At 38.6% G+C, this 23,808-nt stretch overlaps 1 non-coding gene across 1 annotated transcript; it reads left to right on the top strand.

Moving 5' to 3' along the window:
• The first annotated feature begins 18,823 nt into the window (after positions 1-18,823).
• On the top strand, positions 18,824-18,925 carry LOC136332775 (U6 spliceosomal RNA). Its single transcript, XR_010730914.1, has one exon. It is a non-coding gene; the product is annotated as a U6 spliceosomal RNA (small nuclear RNA).
• Positions 18,926-23,808: the final 4,883 nt, after the last annotated feature.

The raw sequence follows: 23,808 nt of genomic DNA, 5'->3' as shown, positions 1-23,808 counted from the left end.
CCCAGATGGTTATACTAGTGAATTCTATCAAACATTCAAAGAAGACTTGGTTCCTATTCTACTCAGTCTTCCAAAAAATTGAAGAAGAAGCAATACTTCCAAACACATTTTATGAGGCCAACATAACCCTCATACCGAAACCTGGCAAGGATGGCACAAAAAAAGAAAACTACAGACCAATATCTCTAATGAATACAGAGCTAAAATACTAGCAAATCAAATACAACATATAAAAAAAAATAATACATCATGATCAAGTGGGATTCATCCCAGAATCTCAAGGATGGTTCAACTTACGTAAAACGGTTAACGTAATACACCATATCAACAAAACAAAGAACAAAAACCACATGATCTTATCAATAGATGCAGAAAAGACATTTGATAAAATACAACATAATTATATGTTTAAGACACTCAACAAAATGGGTATAGAAGGAAAATATCTCAACATGATAAAGGCCATATATGATAAACCATCAGCCAGCATCATACTAAATGTCATAAAACTGAGGACTTTCCCCCGTAAATCAGGAACAAGACAGGGTTGTCCACTCTCTCCACTCTTATTTAACATGGTGCTAGAAGTTCTGGCCAGAGCAATCAGACAAGAGAAAGAAATAAAAGGCTTCCATATCAGAAAAGAAGAAGTAAAGGTATCACTTTTTGCAGATGATATAATCCTGTACATCGAAAACCCCAAAGACTCTACAAAAAGATTACTAGAAACAATAAACCAATACAGTAAGGTCACAGGTTATGAAATTAATATACAAAAGTCCATAGCCTTTCTATATGCCAACAATGAAATATTAGAAAACAAACTCAAAAAAATATTCTCCTTTATGATTGCAACAACAAAAAATAATAAAATACATAGGAATAAACATAAAAAAGAATGTAAAGGACCTATATAATGAAAACTACAAAGCGTTATTAAGGGAAATCAAAAAAGGTACAATGAGGCCCTGGCCGGTTGGCTCAGCGGTAGAGCGTTGGCCTGGCGTGCGGGGGACCTAGGTTCGATTCCCAGTCAGGGCACATAGGAGAAATGCCCATTTGCTTCTCCACACCCACCCCCTCCTTCCTCTCTGTCTCTCCCTTCCCCACCCGCAGCCGAGGCTCCATTGGAGCAAAGATGGCCCGGGCGCTGGGGATGGCTCCTTGGCCTCTGCCCCAGGCGCTAGAGTGGCTCTGGTCGTGGCAGAGCGATGCTCTGGAGGGGCAGAGCATCGCCCCCTGGAGGGCAGAGCGTAGCCCCTGTGGGCGTGCCGGGTGGATCCCGGTAGGGCGCATGCGGGAGTCTGTCTGACTGTTTCTCCCCGTTTCCAGCTTCAGAAAAACAACAACAAAAAAGGATACAATGAGATGGAAAAATATTTCCTCTTCTTGGATAGGAAGAATAAATATAATAAAAATGGCCATATAACCCAAAGCAATTTACAAATTTAATGCAATTCCCATAAAAATTCTGATGACATTTTTTAAAGAAATGGAAAAAAAAATCATCAGATTTATATGGAACTATAAAAAACCCCAAATAGCCAAAGCAATCCTAAAGAAAAAGAATGAAGCTGGGGGCATTACAATACCTGACTTCAATGGACCTGGGTTTTAAAGAGCGTTTTATGAATTTGATTCTAAAGGCAAAAGAAGTGAAAGCAAAGATAAATGAATGGGACTACATCAGACTAAGAAGTTTTTGTTCAGCAAGAGAAACTGACAACAAAATAAACGGACAGCCAACTAAATGGGAAATGATATTTTCAAACAACAGCTCAGATAAGGGCCTAATATCCAAAATATACAAAGAACTCATAAAACTCAACAACAAACAAACAAACAATCCAAAAAAAATGGGAAGAGGACATGAACACACACTTCTCCCAGGAAGAAATACAAATGGCCAACAGATACAGGAAAAGATGCTCATCTCCATTAGTTATTAGAGAAATGAAAATCAAAAGTGCAATGAGATACCACCTCACACCTGTTAGATTAGCTATTATCAACAAGACAGGTAATAGCAAATGTTGGAGAGGCTGTGGAGAAAAAGGAACCCTCATTCACTGTTGGTGGGAATGTAAAGTAGTACAACCATTATGAAAGAAAGTATGGTGCTTCCTCAAAAAACTGAAAATAGAACTACCTTATGACCCAGCAATCCCTCAACTGGGTATATACCCCCAAAACTCAGAAACATTGATACGTAAAGACACATGCAGCCCCATGTTCATTGCAGCATTGTTCACAGTGGCCAGGACATGGAGACAACCAAGAAGCCCGTCAATAGACGACTGGATAAAGAAGATGTGGCACATATACACTATGGAATACTACTCAGCCATAAGAAATGATGACATGGGATCATTTACAACAAAATGATGGGATCTTGATAACATTATACGGAGTGAAATAAGTAAATCAGAAAAAAAGAAGAACTACATGATTCCATACATTGGTGGGACATAAAAACGAGACTAAGAGACATGGACAAGAGTGTGTTGGTTAACGGGGGGGGGGGGGGGAAGACATAGGAGGGAAAAAGGGAGAGGAGAAGGGGGAGAGAAAGGGGCACAAGGAAAACTAGATAGAAGGTGATGGAGGACAATCTGACTTTGTTTTTTTTGTTTGTTTGTTTTTTTAATAATTTTATTTTTTTAATGGGGCAACATTAATAAATCAGGATACATATATTCAAAGATCAACAAGTCCAGGTTATCTTGTCTTTCAATTATGTTGCATACCCATCACCCAAAGTCAGATTGTCCTCTGTCACCTTCTATCTAGTTTTCTTTGTGCCCCTCCCCCTCCCCCTTTCCCTCTCCCTTTCCCCCCTCCCCACATAACTACCACACTCTTATCAATGTCTCTTAGTTTCACTTTTATGTCCCACCTACGTATGGAATAATGCAGTTCCTGTTTTTTTCTGATTTACTTATTTTCAATTCATATAATGTTATCAAGATCCCACCATTTTGCTGTAAATGATCTAATGTCATCATTTCTTATGGCTGAGTAGTATTCCATAGTGTATATGTGCCACATCTTCTTTATCCAGTCGTCTATTGATGGGCTTTTTGGTTGTTTCCATGTCCTGGCCACTGTAAACAATGCTGCAATGAACATGGGGCTGCATGTGTCTTTACGTATCAATGTTTCTGAGTTTTGGGGGTATATACCCAGTAGAGGGATTGCTCGGTCATAAGGTAGTTCTATTTTCAGTTTTTTGAGGAAGCACCATACTTTCTTTCATAATGGTTTTACTACTTTACATTCCTACCAACAGTGTATGAGGATTCCTTTTTCTCCACGGCCTATCCAACATTTGCTATTACCTGTCTTGTTGATAATAGCTAATCTAATAGGTGTGAGGTGGTATCTCATTGCAGTTTTGATTTGCATTCCTCTAATAACTAAAGAAGATGAGCATCTTTTCATATATCTGTTGGCCATTTGTACTTCCTCCTGGGAGAAGTGTCTGTTCATGTCCTCTTCCCATTTTTTTATTGGATTGTTTGTTTGTTTGTTGTTGAGTTTTATGAGTTCTTTGTATATTTTGGATATTAGGCCCTTATCTGAGCTGCTGTTTGAAAATACCATTTCCCATTTAGTTGGCTTTCTGTTTATTTTGTTATCAGTTTCTCTTGCTGAGCAAAAACTTCTTAGTCTGATGTAGTCCCATTCATTAATTTTTGCCTTCACTTCTCTTGCCATTGGAGTCAAATTCATAAAATGCTCTTTAAATCCCAGGTCCATGAGATTAGTACCTATGTCTTCTTCTATGTACTTTATTGTTTCAGGTCTTATGTTTAGATATGTGATCCGTTTTGAGTTAATTTTAGTACAGGGGGACAAACTGTAGTCCAGTTTCATTCTTTTGCATGTGGCTTTCCAGTTTTCCCAGCACCATTTATTGAAGAGGCTTTCTTTTCTCCATTGTGTGTTCTTGGCCCCTTTATCAAAAATTATTTGACAATATATATGTGGTTTTATTTCTGGACTTTCTATTCTGTTCCATTGGTCTGAGTGTCTACTTTTCTGCCAATACCATGCTGTTTTGATTGTCGTGGCCCTATAATAGAGTTTGAAGTCAGGTATTGTAATGCCCCCAGCTTCATTCTTTTTCCTTAGGATTGCTTTGGCTATTCGAGGTTTTTTATAATTCCATATAAGTCTGATGATTTTTTGTTCTATTTCTTTAAAAAATGTCATTGGAATTTTGATGGGAATTGCATTAAATTTGTATATTGCTTTGGGTAATATGGCCATCTTGATTATATTTATTCTTCCTAACCAACAACAAGGAATATTCTTCCATCTCATTATATCTTTTTCGATTTCCCTTAACAATGGTTTATAGTTTTCATTATATAGGTCCTTTACATTCTTTGTTATGTTTATTCCTAAGTATTTTATTTTTTTTTTGTTGCAATTGTGAAGGGGATTATTCTTTTGAGTTTGTTCTCAGTTGTTTCATTGTTGGCATATAGAGAGGCTAATGACTTCTGTATGTTAATTTTGTATTCTGAGACCTTACTGTATTGGCTTATTGTTTCTAGAAGTCTTTTTGTGGATTCTTTGGGGTTTTCGATGTATAGGATCATATCATCTGCAAAAAGTGATACCTTTACTTCTTCTTTTCCGATATGGATGCCTTTTATTTCTTTGTCTTGTCTGATTGCTCTGGCTAGAACCTCTAGTACTACATTAAAAAAGAGTGGAGAGAGTGGACAACCCTATATTGTTCCTGATTTAAGAGGGAAAGCCTTCAGTTTAGTGCCATTTAATATGATGTTAGCTGATGGTTTATCATATATGGCCTTTATCATGTTGAGATATTTTCCTTCTATACCCATTTTGTTGAGAGTCTTAAACATAAATTTGTGTTGTATTTTATCGAAAGCCTTTTCGGTTTCTATTGATAAGATCATGTGGTTTTTGTTCTTTGTTTTATTGATATGGTGTATTACGTTAACCGTTTTACGGATGTTGAACCATCCTTGAGATTCTGGGATGAATCCCATTTAATCATGATGTATTATTTTTTTAATATGTTGTTGTATTCAATTTGCTAGTATTTTGTTTAGTATTTTTGCATCTGTATTCATTAGAGATATTGGTCTGTAGTTTTCTTTTTTTGTGCCATCCTTGCCTGGTTTTGGGATGAGGGTTATGTTGGCCTCATAAAATGTGTTTGGAAGTATTGCTTCTTCTTCAATTTTTTGGAAGACTTTGAGTAGAATAGGAACCAAGTCTTCTTTGAATGTTTGATAAAATTCGCTGGTATAGCCGTCAGGGCCTGGACTTTTATTTTGGGGGAGATTTTTAATGTTTTTTTCTATTTCTTCTCTACTAATAGGTCTGTTTAGGCTTTCTGCTTCTTCTTGACTCAGTCTAGGAGGATTCTATTGTTCTAGGAATTTATCCATTTCTTCCAGATTGTTGAATTTAGTGGCATAAAGTTTTTCATAGTATTCTACAATAATTCTTTGTATATCTACGGTACCCGTGGTGATTTCTCCTCTTTCATTTTGGATTTTGTTTATATAAGTTCTTTCTCTTTTTTCCTTGGTAGGTCTTGCCAAGGGTTTGTCAATTTTGTTGATCTTTTCAAAGAACTAGCTCCTTGTTCTATTAATTTTTTCTATAGTTTTACTGTTCTCTATTTCATTTATTTCTGCTCTGATTTTTATTATCTCCTTTTTCGGCTGGTTTTGGATTGTCTTTGTTCTTCTTTTTCTAGTTCCTTAACGTGTGAAGTTAAGTGGTTCACTTGGGCTCTCTCTTGTTTGTTCATATATGCCTGAAGTGATATGAACTGCTTTTGCTGCATCCCAGAGATTCTGATATGTCGTATTGTCATTTTCATTAGTCTCTATATATCTTTTAATCTCTGCACTTATTTCTTCTTTGACCCATTCATTTTTTAAAAGTATGTTGTTTAGTTTCCACATTTTTGTGGGAAGTTTTTCCTCTTTTTTGCAGTTGAATTCTAGTTTCAGGGCTTTATGATCAGAAAATATGGTTGGTACAACTTCGATTTTTCTGAATTTGCTGATGTTGTTTTTCTGGCACAACATATGGTCAATTCTTGAGAATGATCCATGTACACTGGAGAAAAATGTATACTCAGTCACTTTGGGTTGAAATGTCCTGTAGATGTCTATCATATCCAGGTGCTCTAGTGTTTTGTTTAAGGCCACTATATCTTTGTTGATTCTCTGTTTGGATGACTGATCTAGAGCCGTCAGCGGTGTATTGAGGTCTCCAAGTAAGATTGTATTTTTGTCAGTTTTTGTTTTAAGGTCAATAAGTAGCTGTCTTATATATTTTGGTGCTCCTTGGTTTGGTGCATATATATTAAGAATTGTTATGTGTTCTTGATTCAGTGTCCCCTTAGCCATTATGAAATGGCCATTTTTGTCTCTGAGTACGTTTCCTGTCTTGTAGTCAGCATTATCAGATATGAGTATTGCCACGCCTGCTTTTTTTTGGATGTTATTTGCTTGGAGTATTGTTTTCCAGCCTTTAACTTTGAATTTGTCTTTATCCTTGTTACTTAGATGAGTTTCCTGGAGGCAGCATACAGTTGGATTTTCTTTTTTAATCCATTCTGCTACTCTGTGTCTTTTTATTGGTGAGTTTAATTCGTTTACATTTAGTGTAATTATTGACACTTGTGAGTTCCCTATTGCCATTTTATAGATTGCTTTCTGTTAGTTTTGTGTCCTGTTTGATCCCTCTCTTTCGCTTTTCTATCTTTTGTTTGTATTTGGTTGTATTCCATACATCTTTCCTCTGTTGCTATCTTTTTTATCTCATGTGCTTCTGTGGTGGTTTTTTCAATGGTGGTTACCTTTAAGTAATGAAAAGGGTTCCTACCCTGTTCATTGTAGCGCACTATTTTGTGAGTACTTTTGCACTCCATCGTCTTTTGCTACTGTTAATCTCCATCCTCTCCTCCCCTTTCTTTTTGTTGTTGTCACAGTTTAAATTTGGTTTTATTTTGTTCTTCTTGGAGCTTTTACTTGTGGCTTTATTTTTTTGTTGTTGTTCTTTGTATCTGATTGGAGAACCCCCTTTAGTAATTCCTGGAGTGGGGGTTTTCTGATGATAAATTCCCTCATCTTTTCTGTATCTATGAATGTTTTTATTTCTCCTTCATATTTGAAGGATAGCTTTGATGGGTATAGTATTCGTGGCTGAAAGTTCCTCTCTTTCAGGACTTTAAATATTGGGGTCCACTCTCTTTTAGCTTGTAGAGTTTCTGCTGAGAAATCTGATGATAATCTAATGGGCCTTCCTTTATATGTTGTATTCTTCTTTTCCCTGGCTGCCTTGAGAATTTTTTTTTTGCCAGTGGTGTGTGCCAATTTAATTATGATGTGCTTTGGAGTAGGTTTGTTGGGGTTAAGAAAACTTGGAGTTCTGTTTGCTTCTTGAATTTGAGGCTTTAGTTCTTTCCACAGGCTTGGGAAGTTCTCATCTATTATTTGTTTGAGTATGTTCTCCATTCCATTTTCTCTCTCTTCTCCCTCTGATATACCTATTATTCTTATGTTATTCTTTCTGATGGAGTCAGATAATTCTTGTAGGGCTATTTCATTTTTTTAAAATTTTTGAGTCTCTTTCTTCTTCTCTCTGTTGTGCCTCAAGTTGCTAGTCTTCTATTTCACTAATCCTCTCTTCTATCTGGCCTGTTCTATTAGCTAAGCTTGTTACCTTGTTTTTCAGCTCGTGAATTGAGTTTTTCATCTGTGTTTGATTTGTTTTTATAGATTCAATTTCCTTGGACATATATTCTTTGTGTTCATTGAGTTGTTTTCTGAGCTCCCTAAATTGCCTTTCTGTGTTTTCGTGTATATCTCTGAGTATTTTTAGGATTTCTATCTTGAATTCTCTGTCATTTAGCTCCAAGGTTTCCAATATATTAAATTTTTTCTCCATAGATTTTTCCTCATCTATCTGTGTTACCTCTCTTTCTTTTGTATTCATGATATTCGATTTTCTCTTTTTTAATGGCATCTGAGGGTGGTTTTGTTGATAGTGTTAATGAGATTTAATAAAAAATAAAAAGTTAAAAAAATAAAAAATCAAAAAAGTTGTTTTTTTTATATTAATAATGAAATAAAGAAAAATAAAATAAAAATTCAAAAAAAGGAAATTATTCCCCCCTCCTTTTTTCCTCTCCTCTCCTCTCCCCTCTTTCTTGAGAAAATCTTGTGGTGAAATGTGAATTATATTGTATTTAATAGAACAAACAATGTTTTTAATGGAGGCCTGAATTGGGGAAAGGTAATAAAGGGGCAAGAAAAAAAAATAAAAATAAATAAATAAAAAGAAAAATAAAAAAGAAAGAGGGGTTATGGACCCACCAAAAGCAAATAATGAAAAAATTTGGATCAAGAATAAAATGATTTGGATTTAGGTGTTGGTTGACTAAGAGTTATGATGAGAGGAATAAGAGGGAAACAGGAAAATGGGGGGACAGATTAAAAAATTACTATAGTATTTAGTGGAACAAGATCTTGGTACAATGGAGCACCAGGGATGGGAGCACTGATAGTGAGTTAAAATGGTGAAGTAAAAAACCCCCAAAATGCCACAAACATAAATTTGAGTCCCAGATAAGATAATTTGTTTATTATTGAGGTTTGAATGAGAGGAGACGTAAAGGAGAAAGGAAGAACCTAATATAGAGGGAGAAAAGAAAGAGAGAGAGAGAGAAAAAAGAGGGAACCACTAAAAGAAGAAAAAAGAAACAAGAGGAGAGAGAGATAGAGAGAGTTAAGGGTTTTGGAGTGCAACCCTCATAGAGAGAAAGGAAGAGGAAAGAAAAGATAATGGGAGATGTAACACTTATGGGTAGTGTAGTTCAAGGAGAGGAGAGAGTAAGACCGGTAGAGAGTTAAACGACCAAATTGGAGGAGGGGAAAAAAAAATCAAGGATAAAGATAAGAGAAACAAAAGAACAAATATAATAAAATGGGATAGGTTATAAAGTCTGTGGATTATTCTTGATTTTGAGAGGTTATCTTCTTGCTTTTTCTCTTCTCTCCTTCTTCCTGGTCGGTGACTATGTACCCCAGGTTCTGCCCCTTTGGCATGCTCAGGTAGAGGTTTGCAGTTGATGAGTCTCTATGGCAATATCATGTATTGTGCTTCAGTCTCGTTGGCAGTCGAGGCTCATTAGCATTTATAGGCTCCGACAGTGAGAGAGTCTGTGTTCCTGGAGCCTGTCTCCTAGTCTTTCCTTCCTCAATTAGTAGCCTGATAATCCAGCTATGCAGTTGCTGCTGCCTCTGCCTGGATAGTAAGAGGCTGAAAGAGCTGGCCACTCCCCACTCTATTCCCACTCAGTGTAGGGCTCTGGGTAAGGCTCAGTCAGTCAGAGCTGCTAGCATAATCAGGCGGGGCTTCCACCCACTCAAAGACCTCTGGCTCTTCCACTCTGTCCGGTAACGCAGGCGGGCACCCACTCCCGGGGCACTTGGAGTAAACTCTCGCTCACTATCTGTGAGCGCAGATTAGGATGTCAGGCCGGAAATTTCGCCCTCTGAGTGAAACCTCCCGCCTGCACTGAAAAGTTCCAGCGTTGGAATTGGCTCTCGCTCCCTTCCCATGTGCGGCTCCCTCCGAGTGCTGGGGCAGCCTGAGATTCTGCTTTTTGGCCCACACAAAGGCCCCTGACTCTGCCCTCTGTGGGATAACACGGGCAGGCACTGCTGAGGCACTCGGAGTAATCTCTCGCTCACTATCTGCATGCGCAGACCAGGATATCAGACCAGCGGCCTCACCCTCTGAGTGAAACCCCCGCCAGCACAGAAACGTTCCAGTGTTGGAATTAGTTCTCGCTCCCTTCCCGTGTGCCACTCTCCCAGGGCGCTAGGGTGGCCCAGAGCCTTTCGGCCCACACAAAGGCCTCTGACTCTGCCTCTCCATGGGGTAACACGGGCGCACCCTCCTGGGGCATTGGAAGGAATCTCTCGCCCACTATCTGCACACGCCAACCAGGAGATTGGGTAAAATGGCTGCCCCACTTGTCTTTCTTTGTCTGGGTTTGGCGCGAGTGTTAGCTGTATTGACCGGGTTGTCACAGGAACAGTTTTTCCTCGGCTTGGATCTCCGTGCCACAGCCTGGTTCGGCCATTTGTGCCACAGCTTGGATCTATTCACCCCCTTTGCCCGCCTTAGTTTCTATATTCTCAGTTTCTAGTGAAAGCCGCCCTTTTTAGGTTAGTGAGGAAGGCGGAGCATTTCTTACTCCCTATTTCCTTTGGGGTTTGGTGATATATTTAGCCAATTTTTTGCTCGATCATACCTTCGGGTGTATTGCGAAACATCTGTAGGCTCCAAGGATAGATTTTTCTGTTTCTGGTTGAAGATCTTGTTGAGTTTTGGGGGAGATTTATCGGTTTCGCTTCCTACCCTGCCATTACTCTGACGTCATCTCACAATCTGACTTTGGGTGATGGGTATGCAACAGAATTGAATGACAAGATAACCTGGACATGTTTTCTTTGAATATATGTACCCTGATTTATTGATGTCACCCCATTAAACATTAATAAAAATTTATTTATAAAAAAATAAAAAAATAAATAAATAAATAAATAAGTGTTTTAATATGTTCTATTTTGAAATTGTAGACAAATTCTGATGCAATCATATCTTTTAGTGTATTAGTGTATTTACTGCATCATATAAATTGTTTTATTTTCACAAAGATAATGCCCAAGAAGACATTCTACTTCATTATGTTAACTAAAGTTGAAAATTTTACAAGAAGATGAAAACCTAAAATCTTGAATTGCAAAAAAAAACCTGTAGCTTACAGAGAAAAACTAATGTCAGATTTGCTATCAGCACACTTGAATTAGGTAAGAACAAGTGTTTTTCTGGATGCAACAAAAATTTTGTTCCCCAGTTTTTTTTTTAACTTATATTTATTGTGGCATCTAAATGTTCTACAGTGTGGATATGTGTTTTATAATCAAGAAACAATGCATGATGTTAAAAAATAAAAGAAAATTATTTTAATTTCATAGAATCCCTCAAGATCCTGAGCTTTGCTTGGGCAGCTTTATCTGATTTTGCAAAAGTGGTGTTCTGGTCTTGAAAATTAGTCTGAGTCAAAAAACACGAGGATTATGACATTCTCTGAAATTGGATCCTAAACCACTAGTTTCTATATAACCTTAGTGAACAAGAAGTGAGTAAAAAAGTTTATCCTTGGAAACTCTTTTCTCCCCTTTCCACGTTCTTATCTTTCTTCCTATGCCCTTGACACCCTTGCAGTTCCCATCACTTTTCCTGTTTTGTTTTGTTTTGTTTTTTATCCTACTATTACTTAAAACACACTCTGAGGATAGAGTCTGGTATCAGTCATTTACACTTTAGTGTGAGTTAAAATAACCTGCATTTATTTGGCTCCAATGTTATAAGTGCATACTTGCATTTTAGTTCTAAATCCAATTGCATAATGAAAGGTATTGGCTCATGAATAAATTAGGTCATCACCTCTCTGCATCTCTGAAGTCAGCCATCTAGTTTGCTGGTTCCTCTGTTTGAAGGAAAAGCAGGCTCTGTGACAAGTCACATAACTGATCACAATAAATGCTTTCACCATAGCTATAGAACATCACTATTTAATATGTGTCCTTTTAAAAACAAGACATGCTCCAGGGATACTGCTAAATGTGGGGACAGTTGAAATAATGTGCAGTCTACAAAAATATTCACAGACCCAGAGTTTTTGAAAAACAATATTCTTTATTCTTACTTGGAAAATTGTATTTGTTATACATATCTGTTGAGTATGTATTCTAACTGTCTGGTAAATAAAACTGAGTAATGATTTTGAGTGCCAGCTTTTGAAAACATATTTCAAAAACTGTATTCCAGAGAACTTAAATAACTTATTGAAAGTTGCTCACTGGTCAAGGTAGGGCTTGAATGAGAAATGAGGTTTCTGATTCCTTGCCTGGGCCCTCCTTGCAGTAACACATTGTCTCCCAAGCCACCTGATTCAAGTCCCAGGCAAATCTAACTACCTCACACTGGTGGAAAGCTTCAGACTGACCCTTCCAAAATTCTCTTTCTTGGTAAGTAGGCAAAGAAATAAGGCTGAGTGAGCAAACACCATGCGTCTGGCCCTCCTGAGTTTTCTCTATTTATTAGACCATGCCTTGCAGATGAACGGGCAATGCAGAAGAAAGGAAAACTTATAAATAATTATTTGTTATTGTTGCCTTTTTTAATCATTCTGATCCATACCATAATATGGCGGATCCCTGGTTATCCTCATACTGTCTAAGACCTAGAAGAGAGAGGGATACAGAGACAGAGACAGAGAGAGGCCCATCAACAAGCTTCCCCAGGGACCACCCTTTAGGCGGAGGTTCCTAGTGAAAGTTCCCCTTCCCAGCCAGCAGGGTAAATTAATGGTGGTCCTCTATTATCTACAGGTGAATAGTCGACAGTTGACTCTGGACCTGTAGATAGATCTGGGGTCACCTTCCAACAGGCCTCACGTTGACAACATCTGGGCACCATAGTCATCGTGTACTCTGGTATATTTGCCACATCACCCTGCCTGCTGTCATCTAAAGCCAAAATAATATTTTGACCTTCACTTACCAATGTGTGCTACATCAAGAATCCCAGTAGCTGCCATTTATAGATTTGTTTATTTAATTAACTATAATATGGTAAGTGGTTAATATGCACCAGTCACTGGGCCAGATTCTTGCTATATACAGAAGTTGGACACACAGCTCTTGATCTTGACAAGCTGACATGACATTCAGAAAGAAAGGGACAAATGACAGAGAGCCAAGTTAATTTATACGCAGATAGATAAATGCCATAATTTAACCCTTTAATACTCAAATGTGACCTCATGCTCTACAAATGGCTTTCTGCTTATCAGCAGGCAGTGATATGCTGCTTCTCCTATGCCCTGATAGTTTTGAGTCATTTCTAGACTATAGAATTTCTTATATTTTGTAGTTATTTCCATGCACCTCAGCTTCATTCTTTTTATTGTGTATGAAAGGAGGAGAATAAAAGGAGAAAAGGCAGAAACTATTATTTAACATCTCCAAATACCCATAGTATCTGGGACGTTTCAGATAAATGAATGAATAAATGAATGTGAAGGAATGAATGAATGAGTTTTCAAGCTTTCTGTTCCCTACATAGATTTCATTGACCCAAATATATGTCCACCAGTCCGAACAAGATGTAAATTTCCTTGTGTTCCTTACTATGTAGAGTGTGGTTATTTCCAGTTCATTAAACAAACATAGAGAACGTGAAGAGGTGAAAGCTTCATCTCACTCAGCAAAAGCACCATTTTGTTGTCTTTGTTTTTGTTTCTCCAGGAGCATAATTAAAGTATGTGTGAGTGTGGGTGTGTGTCAGTCCCACACATAATTTGGTGGCATCCTCAATAACAGGTGTCCCTCCAGTCGGTCTCAGTGATGATGGAGGGCATGGAGGGGAATGCCAGGAAGATGGGAGATGTGGCCTGCCAAAACCGATCACATTAAATCTTAACGCTCATTCAGGACCTGTCACAGGAGGAGAAATCTGATGAGCACCCAAATGTCGGAGTGATCATAGCGTCTGTTAAATGGCTTGTAAATGTGATTGTTGAGAATTTTACACAGAAATGACATGGGCTACAATCAAAGCAAGGCAGACCTGGCTTCAAGCCAGCTTCTTCCAAGTACCATTCCACTTCAGGCAAGGTGGATGGGAGTTTTGCTGCTACCTGTCCTGGCCTTCTTCCATCATTGTAAGCATTTTCTCTCTGACTTATAATGTTTCTTCTAAGAAAAGACTAGCAATCTCCTTCCAAAGATGTATATTGTCATAATTTTTGTCAGTTCTTCCAAGTGAGATAAAGATCTTTCATACCAGCAATAAAGAGAGTTTGGAAATGATTTGTCATTTTCATCACTTTCCATGGAATAAAGAAACAAGACGTGAATAATTGGGTCAGCTGTTATCATAGTCCAAAGAAAGAAGGTGATAAACATTGACGAGCAGAACACAATAGTCCCTAAATAGAATTGAGCCAGCCTTTTCTCATTGGTTTTCTGGACAGTCCATAACACAGATGATGGAAATCAATACTTGGTGAGTCATCAACACGTGTGGACCACCAGCTTGGGTAAAGCACTGCCTAAGCTGATAGGGAGGACAAGAAAAGAAAGAGTTACATGAACCTCACCACAAATAACTTCTAACTTAAAGAGAATAGATATAGATAAACAAAATAAATTTTTGTCATTGTACATATCACTGACTGAAATGAGATTTGGGGCATTAAAGTAGTTAAAATCCTTTTATGACCTTTATTTATTCTTTTCTTCAACATTCATTCATTGAATGCCCATATTGTGCCATACTATAATCACGTAGTCTTTTAGGAATAGACATTTCATGCATATTTTATTTTATTATTTTATTTTTGGTGAGAAGGGGTATCAACCTTAGATGGTGTATCAGCTTTCATCTACTTATTCATTCAACATTTATTCATCGAACATCTACAGGCATCCCATGAACATATTGAGAGCTTAGCTCCAGACCACAGTAATAAAGCAAATAATATCAATAAAGAAAATCACACAAACTTTTTGGTTTTCCAGTGCATATAAAAGTTACATTAAAAAAATAATAATAAAATAAAAGTTATGTTTACACTATACTGTAGTCTGTTAAGTGTGCAATTATACTATCTGTAAAAAACAATGTACACACTTTTATTAAAAAATACCTTATTGCTGAAAAAATGCTAACCATAATTTGAGACTTTAGTGAGTCATAATCTTTTTGCTAGTGGAGGGTCTTGCCTCAATATTTGTGGTTGCTAACGCTACCCACCTTGTTAATCACTTAATAGTCATCTTGACTGTCAAATCCTCTGGCGGAATCAAAAAGCTTGTGTTCAAATGACCCTTATTTTACTTAATAATGGCCTCAAGTTATGAGAATAGTGATAATGCTGGCAATTTGAATATGCTAAAGAAAATTGTCAAATGCTTTCTTTCAGTGAAAAGGTGAAAGTTCTTGGCTTAATAAGAAAAGGGAATAAAAAGCTTTATGTTGGTTACTAAAATCTAGAATAAGAATGACCCTTCTATCCATGAAATTGTGAAGAAGGAATATGAAATTTGTGCTAGTTTTGTTGTACTTCAAAATGCAAAAGTTACAGCTACAGAGCAAGATGAGTAGTTAAAAGGAAAAAAAAACCATTAAACTTTATCACAGGTATGTATGTGTAGAGGGAAAAAAACATAGTAAATATAGGATTTAGTACTGTCAGATGTTGGAGATAGTCACAGGGAGGTCTTGGAATATAGCCTCAGTGGATAAGGGGAGACTACTGTTGTCCTTTTTCTTAAGAAACTTTTCATGGATATTCTAATTTATCCTGTCCTGTATTTGGTAGAAAGGGGGTATAACAGAAAACATTTCATGTTGGTTTAAATATCTCAGTAAGTGTTAAGCCTAATCCAGAGGGACCCAAAACATTGAAGACATGAACAAAGTCTGTCGATTACACACCAAAGCTTTATTATCTAGCTTGGCCAAGCAGCGGCAACTCTGACAGAAATCTAAGGGAGAGCGCGCTGGCCCTTTGTTCTACCTAGTTTTTATAGTTTTGCAAGTGGGAAGTACAGAAGCAAAAATTGCAATTAGGTGCCTTTTACCACTATTGGTTATAGTCATATGTCCTTTAACATGATAGGACCATGTTCAATTTGCAAGCCATACATTATTTTGGAGAAAACAAAATTTACAAGTCAACACAATGGTAGAAAGATGTCTCTTTACATACTAAAAGGCATTCCTATATTCTCTAATGTTTATCCGCCATCTCTGTCCAGACTCACACACATTAACCACATGCATTCACATAAGAGAGATAGTTTCTGCAGGGACAAATACCCACAAATGGCTCATTGCTATAAGAAAAGGTTTATTTTGGCTTTTCTTTTCCTGCACCTGGCTAGCCATTCACCCCTTTCCCCACAGGTGTGGTGGAATGTCTGGGGATCCATGTTTTCCTCCCCTTGCATTTACAATACAATGCCAAGGGCCATCCTGGTTATGCCAATCACACAGTACAGAGACTATTCTCACAATTTCTCTGCACACCTTAACCAAAATTAATAAAAAGTTCTTCAAGCCTCTTAAAATATTAATATTAATTCTGCATCTTTTGGTACTTTACAACACCTGCGGCTGAAGTGGCGCAGTGGCTCCTCAGTAAGAACATCCTTCCACAGGATGAATCCATTTCATTGAATATCCAGGTAGCAATCATAGACTCTTAGAGTTATAGAGCTTGAAAGTGATCTAACCAATCTTCTCATAGTAAAGATGAGGACATCACATTTCTTTTGCAAAGTAATTAAACTACTTTGAGGTAGACTGGGACAACCACCCAAGTGACTGATGGTCAGACCAGCACACCTTTGACCACCCCACTCTGCCTAAAATTCAAATGCCTTGTGTTTGTCTTCAGTAACTAGAAGCACTGGCTGCTCTCTCTAACCTGGGTCTGGTCCTGAGGACTTCTCTGACACTTCCCAGCTGTGTGCACTCTTGTCCTGAAGGAAGATATTGGGCTCTCCAAAGTGCCATGTGAGCCCCACCCATGTAGGTGAGGACTGAGTCCCTGCAAGGCAGAGTAAACTCAGCCGGGCAGAGCAGGACACTTCAGGGAACAGGCAGGGCATGCCAGCTGATCATTGTTTACTTGCGAGGGCAAAAATTGAACTGTCTCAGTCCTTTTCTTTCAACCCCATTAGAGACAAAAGATGATTTCTCAAAGGTGTGACTTAGAGAAATGGCAGCCCTCCCCATTCCCCCACTGTTTTTCACTAAGGTATTTTTCTTTCTTTGTGTGCAAAGCCTTGAACTACTTTTCTTGTCAATTTCTTAATTATGCAATTGTAATAAATGATAGGCTCCTGCAACTCCAACTCTTCAACCTAGTTTGAAACATCTTTCAGTTCATCAAGGACCCTGGAAACTAAGATCATCCCCCCATTTCTTGTCCTCTCTTGACAATTCAGTTCCTACTCCCTAGGTTCTGCCAACCTAGACTTCCCTCTGTGTCCTCTTTTCAGTATGATGAGCCAGGTTCTGTGTTGATTTTAATGGCTTTTCTTGAAGTTGATTATTCTCTGTATTAGTTTCTTAGGGCTGCCATAACAAATTGCCATAAACTTGGGTGCTTAAAACAATAAAAAGTTGCCTGACCAGGCAGTGGTGCAGTGAATAGAATGTCGACCAGGGACGCTGAAGACCCAGGTTTGAAACCCCGAGGTCGCTGGCCTAAGCACAGGCTTATCTAGCTTGAGTATAGGATTATAGACATGACCCCATGATTGCAGGTTTGAACAAGGGATCACTGGCTTGGTTGGAAACCCCCACCTCAGTCAAGGCACGTATGAGAAAGCAATCAATGAACAACTAAAGTGCTGCAACAAAAAATTGATGCTTCCCATCTCTGTGCCTGTCTGTTCCTATTTCTCTCTCTCTCTCTCTCTTTTGCTAAAATTAAAACAAAACCAAAAAAATAAAAATAAAACAGTAGAAATTTACTATCTCACCATCCCAGAAACCACAAATACAAAAGCAAGGTGTTGGCATGGTCACACTTCTTCCAGCTTCTGCTGGCTCCAGGCGCTCCTCGGCTTGTGAATGAATGAATGATTCCAATCCCTGCCTCCCTCTTTAGATGGCCATCTTTTCTCTCTGTGTGTTCTCCTGCTGTCCCTTTAAGGACACCTGTCATTGGGTTTAGGGTGTGTCTAAATAATCCAGAGTAATCTCATGTTGAAATCTTGAACTGAAAGATCCCTTTCCCAAATAAGGTTATATTCACAGATTCTTGAAGTAAGGGTGTGAACATATTTTTTTGGAATTCATCCTTCAACACACTATACCCTCTTCCAGTAATGTTGTTCTTCCTAAATCAGATATTGAATGACTCAATTGCTGAGTAATGTTTGTGCACTGAGTGCTGGGTATTAGTTTGGCATTAAAGATACAAGACGAATAAGGCATGGTTTCTGTCCTCTGGAAGTTCTTCATCTGGTTAATCCAATAGGAAAGCAAGCAGGTTCTCACAGTTCACCATGAAAAAAATATACTGGAAGAGTCCCATCCCCCAAGGACTCCCAGCCATTTCCCTGCTAACTCCTGTATTCCAAGCGGTGTCATTCCCTTTCTGTTCACATTCCACTGAATCTGCTTAGCCAGAAAAATAAAAACTGATTAAGAAACGGGAGTGTCAAGGAGAACAGGGAGATTTTCGCCCTGGAGAAATTTTCCTAGGCCACAGAGATGTCTGTCTGCATATTAAAGCATTTTAATACTTTGGTCGTGCAGGGCCACAGCTGAGCTCCCCTGTGAAACCTTGCTCTGGATAGATGGCCTGGGTTATAGACAGGAAAGCAAGGCAAGCACTTTCCTCCACTTCAAAACAGAGACTCCTAGAATCTGCTCCTAAATTCCTAAGGCCAGGGAATGGGGATCTGGGATGGGGAGTAAAATTTTACTCAATATCATAAGAACACCAGGTAGAAAGAAATCAAACATATCTTGTCAAGTATTCTAGAGGATTCCTAGCTCACAACAGAAATTTCTTTCTGTAGCAAAGCCTTCTACAATTTAGAAGACAAATTGCAGATAATATTTATCCCTGAGAGATGATTCATCCAGATATAAAGGAGACAGGCAAGTAGACAATGTGCAAATTGAATGGAATACTGTGATTCAGAAGTAAAACTCAGTGCCCACTTCGGCAGCTCGTGCACTAAAATTAGAATGATATGAAGGAGTTTGGCATGGCCCCTGCACAAGGATGAAAATTCATGAAGCATTCTATATTAGAAAGAAAGAGAGAGAGAGAGAGAGAAGGAAGGAGGAAGGGAGGGAGGGAGGGAGGGAGGGAGGGAGGGAGGGAGGGAGGGAGAGAGGGAGGGAGGGAGAGAGGGAGGGAGGAAGGAAAAGGAAGGAAGGAAGGAAGGAAGGAAGGAAGGAAGGAAGGAAGGAAGGAAGAGAGAGAGAGAGAAAGAAAGAAAGAAGAAAGAAAGAAAGAAAGAAAGAAAGAAAGAAAGAAAGAAAGAAAGAAAGAAAGAAAGAAAGAAGAAAAGAGCCTGACCAGGCTGTGGTGCAGTGGATAAAGCGTTGAACTGGGACATGGAGGACCCAGGTTTGAAACCCTGAGGTCACCGGCTTGAGCATGGGCTCATTCACCTTGAGTGTGGGCTCACTAGTTTCAGCGTGGGGTCACTGGCTTGAGTGTGGGATCATAGACATGACCCCATGGTCACTGACTTGAGTCCAAAGGTCACTGGCTTGAAGCCCAAGGTCCCTGGCTTGAGCCCAGGGTCACTGGCTTGAGCAAGGGGTCACTTGCTCTGCTGTAGCCTCCCCACCCCCATCAAGGCACATATGAGAAAGCAATCAGTAAACAACTAAGGAGCTGCAATGAAGACTTGATGCTTTTCATCTATCTCCCTTCCTGTCTGTTCCTATCTGTCCCTCTCTCTGTCTCTGTCACACACGAAAGAAAGAAAGAAAGAAGAAAGAAAGAAAGAAAGAAAGAAAGAAAGAAAGAAAGAAAGAGAGAGAGAGAGAGAAAGAGAAAGAAAGAAAGAAAAAAGAAGAGAGGAAACTCAATTTTGTTTGCTAGAGTCATTTGCTCTTTATTTTTGTTAATGTCATATCTTATAGAAAAATGACTTTTCTTCTGAATTGTTTTATGGTTATGACTCTGTAAATAAGACCCAGATAATCAGCCTACACCCACCCTTCTCTTCAGGGCCCTGCCATTGTCTTTGAAAAATGAAGTATGTCCTAGAAGAGAGTTTCTAAGAAAATTGGCAAAGATCCATTGGCTATCCAAATAAAGTCAAAAGTACAACTGCAAAATTTTCTAGAAGCCATGCTTTTGTGGCTCTGGCCCCATAAAGAAGCTTTTCAGCCTGAGGGAAGTAACTGTTGAAAAACACTAGGCTGCAGATTCCAATCATTGCTTTAAAAAATGACCAATGTTGAATTATCAGTGTAATATTTTGACAAGTAAAAACAATAATAGTCATAATATACTCAATACCACAAAAGAGATAGATAGCCCCATGTACCTACTCATCCAGCTGAGAAGTATTATGATGGGGTAGCTGACCTGGTCTCTCAGATTATACTTTCACCAAAAAAGGGTGATTTTTGCTGACCTTACCTAACTCTTAAAATTAGTGTGACCTCAACAAAACACTGGGTTACATTACACAAAAATTGGTTACAATTTATTTCTCCTTCCCCAGTTTGGTCTACCAGAAAAAGCAAGAAACTCTATCACCCTTCAAAGAACAGGGAGAAATACAGGTGGTGGACTCTGTCTACTATTCTCATTTAGGAAAATGTCAGCAAGATGCACTGGTCATTAACCTAGGGTGACCAGTTTCTGGGACCCTGCTGCCTCAGACTGAGTTCATGGTACTTCACCACCTTCCATCCTGCTCTTGGGTTCCAAATTTCAGGTCCACCACTGCAGCTGCCACCTCCTGGACAGCACTGTCCCAAGCAAGATGTGCAAGAAGCTAGCAAGGTGCAAGAAGACCAACTGGTCAGTCCGTTTTTACCTTACACAACAGGTTGAATGGGGGCTTCCATAAGATATGTCTTGGACCCTGTGAATGCACCGTTACTTGGAGAATGGATCTTACAGATGTAATTAAGTTAAGAATCTGGTGATGAAATCGTGCTGAATTATCCAAGTGGGCCCTACATCTAATGACAAGTGTCTTTATAAGAGACACAGAGAGGAGATACATGGAGAAGAAAAGAAGGTCATGAAAGATGGAGGAAGAGATTGGAATCATGCCAATGCAGCCACAGAACGCCTGGAGCCACCAGAAGTTGGAGAGACAAGGAAGAATTCTTTTCCGTAGAACCTTCTAAGGAAGTACCAAGCCCTTCCCATACCTTGCCTTTATCCTTCTGGCCTCCAGGGCTATGAGAGAATCAACTTGTGCTGTTTTAAGCCACACAAGTTTACAGTGTTTGTTATGGCAGCCCTGAGAAACTCATAAATACCTTCCTTCATTTTCAAAGACAAATTACATTTTCATAGTCCAGAAGGCCAAGTCTGCACTATGATCAAACTCACAGGTTTGAAATGTGAAACCTTACAGGTTTCTTTCATTTTATAATTGGTCAGACCTCAAATTAACCCATTAGTCAATAAATGCACTTAAAACCTACTACTTTGTTGTAGCAAGAAAAAGGCAACTGAACTAGAAAATGTTGCTAGACATTTGCTTATGATTTTCAGTACATACATGTGATACATCTTTGAGGTTACCCATCCTCAACATTTAATCTGAAAACCACATCCCAAAGTCACAGAATTAAACCCCAAAACATACTTGAATCTCATGACTCCTCTCTACCTGCCATTAGACTGGTTATAGTTGATTAGAGCAGTGATGGACATTGACCCAAGCTGGACCAATCACACTGTCTTTCCCGGGAATTTGGAGATGAGACTCAGATAGCTAGGCTAACTGGGCTGGCTAGGTACTGGAGGTGAGGTACATTCAGCGTCTCTGAGGCCATCTTTCTGCATTTTAGCGGAGTGAGAAGAATGGAACAGATGCCAGAGAAAAACAAAGAACAGAGACACAAAGAAAGTTCTCCCTGAATTCTTCCTGGCACTTCCAAGTACTCAGTATAGTCTCTCAAGGAGCCCTACAACCCTTAAACTCTGCAACATTCCAATATCCTCCCTATACTGCATCTGTGCTCAAACCAGTTCAAGCTGATCTCTGTGGTTAACAACCAGGAGAAACTAAATACCTAAATGAGCACAACAAATAAAATTAATATATAAAGATTTACATTTCACAATGAATGTATGTGGAGATAAACTGATCTATCTATTTATCAGTAGATATCTATATCTCTTCATCTACATACAATACATATATTTCTTAACCAGTACAAAATATTTTTGAATATAAAAATTTAAGGATCCTGAAGTTTTGCATTCTTGTTCTAAAGAAACTATTAATTTATTCTACCCATTACTCATTAAATTCTCATTAAATTAGAATTTAATAATAGTTTATTGCATTGACACTAGAGAGGATTCTGAAAAAGTTTTTTGAAAGTCCTTTCTTCTCCTTGAAGTTCTTATGACCTAGTGCCCATACACCTTCTCACAATTCCTAGTGGTTTCAACTTGCATAAATTGAAAACTTCTCTGCTCCCCATCCATTCACACATTGTACACTGACACCTCTCAACCAGTTTTTGTATGCCAAATTCATATCCCTATAAATAATCCGAAAATGAACATTTTGAGCTATTGCATGGTGGTGCTGTCAGCCAAGAGATGAGTTTTGGCAGTGTTGCCGATTTTATCTGCACAGTAATGTTTCTGCAAATACTTGGAAATTTTTATTGCATTTTGCCCCATGGTTTATAAAAATAAGTGGGAAGATGGAAAAATAAAAGCACTTTAGTGTAATTCTCATGAACTTAACACAATTGAGACAAAGCTGGAAAGAGGACAACCTGGTGTGGTTAAACACTGGTGAAGGAAAATAACAAAACTAAGGAACTTTGATGAAATACGGTAAATATATCTTCCAAGACTACATTGGAAAGCAGAGGTACAGTAGAGATTTAAACTTTAAAAAAAAATTTAATAAATGTATTGGGGTGACATTAGCTAATAACATTAAATAACTTCCAAGTGTACAATTCTATAATGCGTGATCTGTATTGCATTGTGTGTTCACCACCCAAAGCCAATCTCCTTCTGTTGCCACATATTTTACCTCCTTTAGCCTCTTCTACCCTCCCCCCCTCTCCACACACACACACACACACCTTCTGGTGACTGTTGTCTGTGTCAATGAGATTTGTTTGTTCATTTATTGCTTTCTGTTTTATATCCCACATATGAGGGAAATAACATAGTTCTTGTTTTGTTTTGTTTTGTTTTTTTATGTCTGACTTATTTCACTTAAAATCATCCATTTTTACAGGCATTTGGGAACGGAACCCTTTCTCTTCTATTGTTGTTCTGCTTTTGCGCACTCCTGTGAAACGGAAGTTTTCAGGAAGACACTGGCTGGTGGACCAGTAAACTGCCTGGAGACCAGCATAGGTGTCAGTAGGGTCTGGAATCAGACTTCTACCCCTATCTGTTCTCTGAATACCATGGTAAAGTAAGAAAGGACCTTGATTTTCGCTAACTCACTCAGCCCTCTCTTTTCATAGCTCATTTGTTATGCCTTCCTTGCTAGAGGAGTCTTGTTTCAGCCCAGTGTTTCTCAACCACAGATGACACTTTTGGCTCCAGGAGACATTTGGCATTGCCTAAAGTTATTTTGATTGTAACAACTTGGGTGTTGGGGGAGCGCTACTGACAGGTAGTAGGTACAACTCAGGGATGCTGCTAACACCCTATACGGGACAGCCCCTCACCACAATAATTACCTGGCCCCAAATTTCAAATAGTGCTGCCAAGGTTGAGAAAATCACTAGCTCCTAAACTGTGCTCTTAATTTAGGAATTATCTTTTCATTTTAAAACTCCATGAATCCAATTAGCTAACCTCTCTCTGGATGGTGGGTTTTCCTTGCTACTTTGTGTGGGGTGAGTGCACAGAGATGGAGGTGGAATTGGAAAGGAACTGAGTAATCACCATCATCTACCAAGCTGTGAGCTGTGAGCACTATGAGGCAGCCAGAGGCTGTTCTG

This window comes from Saccopteryx bilineata, chromosome 3 (assembly GCF_036850765.1).
Source record: "Saccopteryx bilineata isolate mSacBil1 chromosome 3, mSacBil1_pri_phased_curated, whole genome shotgun sequence".
Lineage (NCBI taxonomy): Eukaryota > Metazoa > Chordata > Mammalia > Chiroptera > Emballonuridae > Saccopteryx > Saccopteryx bilineata.
The sequence above is the reverse complement of the archived record's forward strand: the minus strand, read 5'-3'. Positions and strand labels throughout refer to the sequence as shown.